This window comes from Olea europaea, chromosome 10, assembly GCF_002742605.1.
Source record: "Olea europaea var. sylvestris chromosome 10, O_europaea_v1, whole genome shotgun sequence".
NCBI classification, from domain to species: domain Eukaryota; kingdom Viridiplantae; phylum Streptophyta; class Magnoliopsida; order Lamiales; family Oleaceae; genus Olea; species Olea europaea.
Window position 1 is genome coordinate 38,637,976 of NC_036246.1, and position 7,930 is coordinate 38,645,905.

Sequence of the window (7,930 nt, forward strand, 5' to 3'; positions counted from 1 at the left end):
TATCCGCCAATAATTTATATATATATATTGTGGTGGCTTCTCTTTTTTTATTTTTTAAATATTTTAACTAAGAATGAGGATAGTAAGGGCAAATACGTTAACACACTTTTCACGTGCAACTCACATGTCCGACTTAAACGTCCTAAATGACATAAACCCATTTTTGTAAACTAATCATGCTAATTAAGAAAATAACGAATGATATCAACAAATCTAAGAAAATTGTCACAACAAAAATACATTGGAAACCCATCTTCGTTTTGGAGTAAGTAATTAATGAATGATAAAAATTGTACATTACGTCAATCTTCAGAAGTCATACTTCTCTATGCTACACTACATTTTAAATTTTAAGACACTTGTGTACATCACACATTGGACAACCAAAAAATCATGAGATAAAACAATAGATAGAATCTCAACAGAATTTTGCTGTCGCCCCTCTTTTTTCTTTCTCACAATCGTCACTTGAAAGATGTAAAAAAGCCGATTGTATCCTTGAGGCCCCCGGATGAAGTCATCGACATCCTCTTTCGCATTGTAGAAGTGGAGGCTTGCACACGAACTTGGGTTGATTCCCAGATAACGGTGGAGAGGCTGAGCACGATGGTGGCCGGATCTAATAGCTATGTTATGCTGCAAGGTAAAGAATATATTTAAATGAATTGAAAGGTTAAGAATTAGAACGTCCAATTTTTAAAGGTCTGAGGACTAAGTTGCTACAACCACAATAGGTTGATTTTCTCTAAACCTTCCCCTCCCTGAACCTGAAGTTGCTAAATTGTAACTACTCCCATTCCTTTATCATAACATTTGAAGAATGAAGAACGAAAAAGTGCCAAATCTGCTAGCCAAGAAGGATGCATATGTACCTGTTGGTCAAGAAAGGTCGCAAGATCCGTAGGGTGAACTTCTTCCACATTGAAAGAACAAAGTGCTGCTCTAACGACAATTTGTGAAGGTGCCAGGCCATCATGATTGCAGATTATCATACAGATAGCTAGCCAACTCTAACTGCAAAATTGAAAGATGATGAAAGAGGAACTGGTCCTTGTAAGAAAGAGATTACGCACATGTGAGGGAGAGCGTGACAGATAGAAAGAACATATTGAAGTGAAAAGAAGGGTAGAATAGCATAAAAAGGGATCAATGGAAAAAAGCAGGGTCCATACATCAATAATTAAGAAAGTGTTTTGACCCTAAATATTGAAACCACGAATGACACTTCAGTCAATATTTTCTAATGGATGCAGACAGAATTGGGGAAGTATAAAGGATGAAATAATGCCTAAAAGAGTACGATGGCCAAAATTATACCGCCCGCTAATTTTCACACATCATAACTCACATCCAAGATGGTATATAGTCCCCTTTGAACAAATTTTAGCGAAGTTTGAATCATGTATCACCTCATAATCATGATTTTTTTGCATTCCAATGCCTGATAAATAATCAATTGCCGCTCCTAAACCAATTGCTTCCCCAATAGCAGGCGTTCCAGCCTCAAATCTGATATCACAGGAAAGTAAATTATAACAAGAATTATGCATCAGCAAACAAGAATGCAAGAAGAAAGATTAGTGATAATGAGGTAATGAATAAACGAAAGAAAATCACCACATAGAGATCAAAATCCACTTATTCAGTTTGATGTAGAAAGGCTGCTCAAATTATAAAGATTAAAGGTTTGAGAAGGTTTAATGTAAGATCCTTGGATCTTAAAAATAAAAGAAAGATTAAATATATGAAGGAGACACCGAATGTTCAACCTGTTTGGTGTGGATAAGAGAGGGTCGAGGCGGTAAAAGATGAAATTTTATAGTACAAAAATAGGTTATTAGATGAACGACATGTTACCAGTTGTAGATCAGAATTCATGCCAACAAGTAGCTCAGAAAAAAAAGGCTTGAGAACTAATATCAAACAACCGACTTACCCATCATTAACTTTTAGTATGACCCTAATGATTAATGCCAAAATGCAAACTATTTTGGTAGCATACTAAGAACAAGGTTAATACACAGATAACTATTGAACTATTTCAAAAAAGTATCATCTAAAAAAAATTAAAGCTGATAATAAATCAAGGACTGACTATGGAAACCAGGATTTTCTGAATTAAATATGTATCAAATATCTAGCCAATTGAACATAAATGTGGAAGATATCTTACATAATAATGTTTGCATTTTGCAAGATGTCCAAAGATCACTGTTACTGGAAGGTAAGGGGCATAGATGGAAATCATGCTATATTTCCATTTCAAGGTTAGAGAGGGACACAATTCTTAAATATTCCAGCCGCTAATTTCTACAATTTCATGAATTCACAGGCGATTTCATGTGCACCCTGAAGCACGTGAAATCTAGCGTGCTCTGTTATAGAAACTAACCAGCGAGCAATAAAACTGAACTTCACTTATAATAAAATATATAATGTATTCTCAAATCAAACCAGATATTTTTTTTTTATTTTTTATTTCCCACAGATTAGGTTTTAATATCCAATTTTAAATCAATATCAGATTCCCATTTCCCAAAGGAAGCAAATGTGGAGAGCCATCTATCTGCTTTTATCTACCCCTGATGTAGGTCGAACTGTATAGAAGCAACTAACCTTGATGGAGGTTCAGCTAAAGGTAGAATGATCTAAAAATACGTCAGCTATCATGTCACCACCACCTTTGATTCAGGGAACTCGAGAATAACATCAGAAAAGGCTTGACGGGTCCATTGATAGGAATAAGAGACTAAGAGGGAAGCTAACCTAAATACTTCAAGATCAGAAGGACAGTACAGAAAAAGCTTATTATTGAAAAAACCAAGCCTACCTAAGAAAGGAGGCATGGCAGACGAGCTCACTTTTACCATATAAGAATCCGAGGCCTGTAGGCCCACACATCTGAAGAATGTTTATTTCTTAACTTAAAAAATCCATTTACAAGATTTAAGAATATAGATGCATATGGGAAGGACTTAACCTTATGTGAAGAAGCAACCAGAAAATCAGCATTAAGGTTCCCCAACATCAATCACCATGTGTGGAACACTTTGACAAGCACCTTGGCTCCAACATCATGTGCCCAACTCACAATTGGATTGATTGGAAGAACACAAGCTGAGGTAAAAAATTATAAAAAGAAAAGAAGAAAAGATGAAATATCAATGAATAGATGCAACTGTTATAAGCAATTTTCAGTTTGGCTTTGGAACACAATAAGTAGTTTAACAATGTCAAAAATTTCAGCAACGAAATCTAGCAATTCAACAGAGCCTTATTCATTTAGGTCTCCACTGACGTGGTCAGTACCAAAATTTATGTCTTATCTAGAATTTTCCCAAAGGTTGGGGATCATATCACAAGAATGATAATAAAAATTCATAGAACTGACATCAAAATAGATACCCTGGTAACTTGAGCCTTAAGTACCTCAAATACGTAACGTAACAATTTTAACAAACTCTAACACAAGCAATTTCTGAATTCACATGATTTCATTCAGATTCACCAAAATAAGAAACTAGTAGCTCTCCCAAAAAGAAAAGCCGTTCCAGGGATGTTATCTAGGCAGATGGCTCCCCAAAGTTGAAGTATCTAACCTGAAAGCAGGAATTTGGGTGGCCATAGATCATTTGTTTTGCTTGAGAATACTCAATAGAACTTTTTTCTTTTTCTATCTTAACAGGTTGTACCGTCACACTCCGTAAAAATTCAATTCGGGAAGTAAATCTATGTTCAGTGTGCGGAAAACCACTTCTAATAAGTGAAACAAACTGATCCCAGCTATATAAAATGCATATAGCCCATGGAAATAACATTAGCAAGCAAATAGCATCAGTAAGATACCAAAAACACATGCAGTGACCAATCAAAGGACAAAATCAGGCTGGAACTCTTTATCTGCAACGTGCAAACATAGAATAGATACATGCAAATACATAAAGAATGCATAAAACATGGAAATCTGATTTATGCCTGTCAGAGCTAGTTTATAGCAAATTTAGATCTCGTTTTCATTCCTCCAAGATGTTTTTCTCTTTCATTTAGTAACTGTATTTAGATCATAAGACAGTAACACTCACCAAGAACATTTGAGACATGATGAACAACAAGAAGTTTTGTCTTCCTAGAGAGCATTTCCCTCAGCTTTTCTATATCTGGAACCTCATTTTCAGTTGAAGTTACAAATTTTAAAATTGCACCAGTCTTTCCAGCTACAAATTGCCAGGGAACGATAGCACTGTGATGTTCCGCTATTGATAATATAACCTGCAAAATATGAAACTGGCGCCTCTAAGTAAATGTTAAAAGAATATTAGTCACAGTAAAACAATGTTGATTGAGTTGGGTTGGGGTAAGGAGCCACAAGCATGGTGGAGAAGACCGAGGACGTGCTCGTATGGTCAAAGATGATGCAGCCTGGGAATGAATGCATCGTGTGAGATTAACAGACTTTAACATAAGCAGAAGACACATAAGGGCTCTAATTCATCCGTTCAACAATCAGAGGTTAAAGAATGCCACTTAATGGACTAGTGAAAGTTTAGTACAACAAAATGTAAGCAGTTGTAGTCTACAAGATATCGTGCAACTTTAACTTCAACAACAGAAGCTACTTAGGATGAAGCTCTACAGGCATTAAAGTCCTAAGATAGCAAGAGTCCGGTATATAAACATCAAGGTCAAATCTTGCACGTTGTTTCTTTTCTTATCCTGTGTTCATTTTACTACAAAAGAGAATGAGGATATATCAAACTGACAAATCTCTCAAGTCAAAAAGAATTCTACTTATGCCAAGAATTTTTCTTTCCAAAAAGATGAAATGATTAAGAAATATATCTCAATCAAGAAGATGAAACGTGATCAGAAGATCGCTCCGTAAAAGCTATATTTCCAATTTCTCAGTTCTGCAGCTACAAAGGATTTTGAAGTTTGAACGGAGATGGAAAATTGTGGGCGAGTAAGAAAAGAATCAATAAGAGTCAGCTTTTATCACTTTGACAAGTACTGGAATTTTCATTTTGCCAGTCTAATGTACAACCTTTTGAAAAATCCGTTTCTCACCCTTCTTCGACTTGTGATGTAAGGAAGAGTGAGATATGCAGTAATAAAATCCGTTTCTTAAACCAAGTTTTCAGCCAACATTTCAAAACTTTCGACTAACAAACTGTCATCTAGTCACTCCACAACTATCAATGAAGCCAAACTGCCAGCCAGATAAATCTTAATTGATTTCACTTGGAAAACCTATCTCTCACCGTAAAAAATTTCAAGGGAAAATAATGCAACCCGATTCTTAGAGCTATCAGATTAGTAAGCAGTTCTCAACCATGGTTTAGGCAAATCTTCCAACAAGCTGCATCAGGGTACAACTGCTTCAACCGAACTTTCTCAGTCACCAAGGCCATGAGAACCTTCCAACAAACCAGCATTATCATCCAGCTTTTGTCTTCCTCTTATAGGAATCTGATAGTGTATAGCTTATCCCAAACTACTTCACTCCCCTTTCATTTTCCTTGATTCTCAAATCACTATGCCAAATCACATATGTATCTACTTTGCAACCTAACAAACTAAAACCAATCACGCTGAATCTCTAAGTCTAAGCAAGCAGAGGACAACGCAACATTGTGCTCTCCAACTAGCTTGAGCTATCATCCTGATCTACAAAATCTAGTTCGAATAAAAAATAATCAACACAGGCAGGATGAGAAATTTTCCTTGGCATTAACCGCTAAAATGAGGCGATTCAAAGAGAGAGATTACTACCTCAATTCTTCAGAGATTCCCTGTTAATACTTCTATAATTCTTTATCATCTTTTCCACCTTCAAAAAATTCATTTCAATTGTGCCTTCTGATTTCTGAGAAGAATGCAAGCTGTTCTATTTACCCACAACATTAGGGCTAAGTTTGGATACTGAATCTCAGTTAGGAAAAAAGAAAACAAAAAGGTAAAGGAATATATTAAATTGTCAAAAGTCTCCCTTATTTAGTCGTACACGAATTTCCCTCATGTTTTCCTTGAGATCTAATATGACAAAATTCCTCACTAAAACTTAGGATTCAAGAGGAAAGCCCAGAAGCTGAAATTTTCTATGTAGTGTTTATGTGCTAGACCAACAGAAGGAGAAATATTTTATGAGTCAGCTATTAAGAAAAAAATCCTAATTTGGTCGAAATGCTTAGCGATTATGACGGCACTAAGTGAGATAACACGAATAGAAGCATAATAATAGCTAAAACTAATAGCAAAATTTTCACATTTACAATTTTGCCTACATCAACAGAGGGGGGAGACTGATGTTTCGCCATTAAAAAATGGAAATTATAAGAAGACTAAATAAGAAAGGCTCACACTCTTCATCATCAATGCTCTCAAAAAAATAAATAAATAAATAAATAAAATAAAAAATAAAAAATTCTTTATGAAGCCTTACTTTCACTCTTATTGGCTGTGTATCAATTCTTTGTGCAAAATGCGGACACGTATATAGTATGAGAAACTTGCAACCCAATTTTTGGTCATGGGTGAGTTGCTATTTTGGGCATCTTGCACAATCAATCTCCAACCAAGCATCATGGGTTCTCTAGGTCTGAAGGGATGGAAGTACCCAACTACCGAATCTCAGTGCCCAAGTTGTTAAAATGCAACTTGTAAGAGCCACTTGTTCCAACAAATCTTCGCCTTGGCGAATAATCGCGCCACTACTTCTCGATTTCAAAAAGAATGCTGTATACTAGGAGACTGTATAAGTCTGCGCAATGCTCGAGCTTCTTGGTAGGCACTGGCTTGGTTGGCACATCAGTTGCATTCTACTTCGTGTGCTATGATACCAATATGTTGGAACATTTGGCTCGTAATAAGCCACATCACAAAACTTGGGGAACAAGATTGTTGCCCCTATTGCCCATGCTGGGGACCAAGTTTCTAGTGTTATATAGAGAAGTGTTTCCAATTGGTGAAAACAAACCAAGAAACACCAAACGAGAAAGGGAAATTCAGGCCAAATTCAATTGAAGTGTAAGAGAAAAGCATTCGTTGAGCGAGATCTTGTGAAATTAGTCTTGACGTAATCTCAGTTTTTTCCAATAAGTGATACTAGTCTTCCCCTCATAGGCAAAATTGCCAAAACATGTAAATCTTTTATATTCCATTTTTTCTATTGTTTTTCCGTTATTGTTAGTCTTCCATTCATTTCATCACACTTATTGGCATCATAGTCGCAACATATTTCCGCTACAATATTAATAATATAACGATATTCTCTCACACAGAGTCTATTATAACACAATAATCTATCAGCTGTAAAATTCCAAGACTATAACTTGATATCAGAGTCATCAATTTGCTGAAGCAGGGATTAAGTAGGGAAAGTTAATTAGAAAACAATAATAAAAAGGAATTGAACGAGGGCACCTCATCTCCAGCCGTTAAATTCGAGAGACCCCAAGAATAAGCCACCAAGTTGATGGCCTGAGCTGCATTTCCTTGTAAAGACAATCTCTCCAGTTGATGCATTGACCTTATGTCATGCAAATTCATATTCATCCGTTGCCTTTGCACTGCACCAAAATTTTTTAAAGAACATGATTAAGATGTTTGGCCTAAAACCTAAAAAGAAGATTTTAGCTGGTTTCTCGCCTGGGCGGAGTCTACAAAAGCCACTTTAGCAAAACTGAAGTACAAATACCATCTACATAATCAATCAAAAATTCTTCCTTTCATGAGTATATTTAATTGGGACTTTTGAAAAATTTGATGCACTTTTTTTAAATAATAATTTTTGTAAATTTCGTTAATTTTTTATAGATTTATATGAAATTAGTGAAATTATTTTAAAATTGTTATAGACTTCTGTGAAATTTAAAATTTTTTTGAAAATTTTCATTTGAAATAGAATTTATATGGATCTGTTGTGAAATTCTCA

General features: G+C 35.4%; 1 pseudogene; it reads right to left on the reverse strand.

Moving 5' to 3' along the window:
* Positions 1-237: 237 nt before the first annotated feature.
* On the reverse strand, positions 238-7,698 carry LOC111402165 (annotated as a pseudogene).
* Positions 7,699-7,930: the final 232 nt, after the last annotated feature.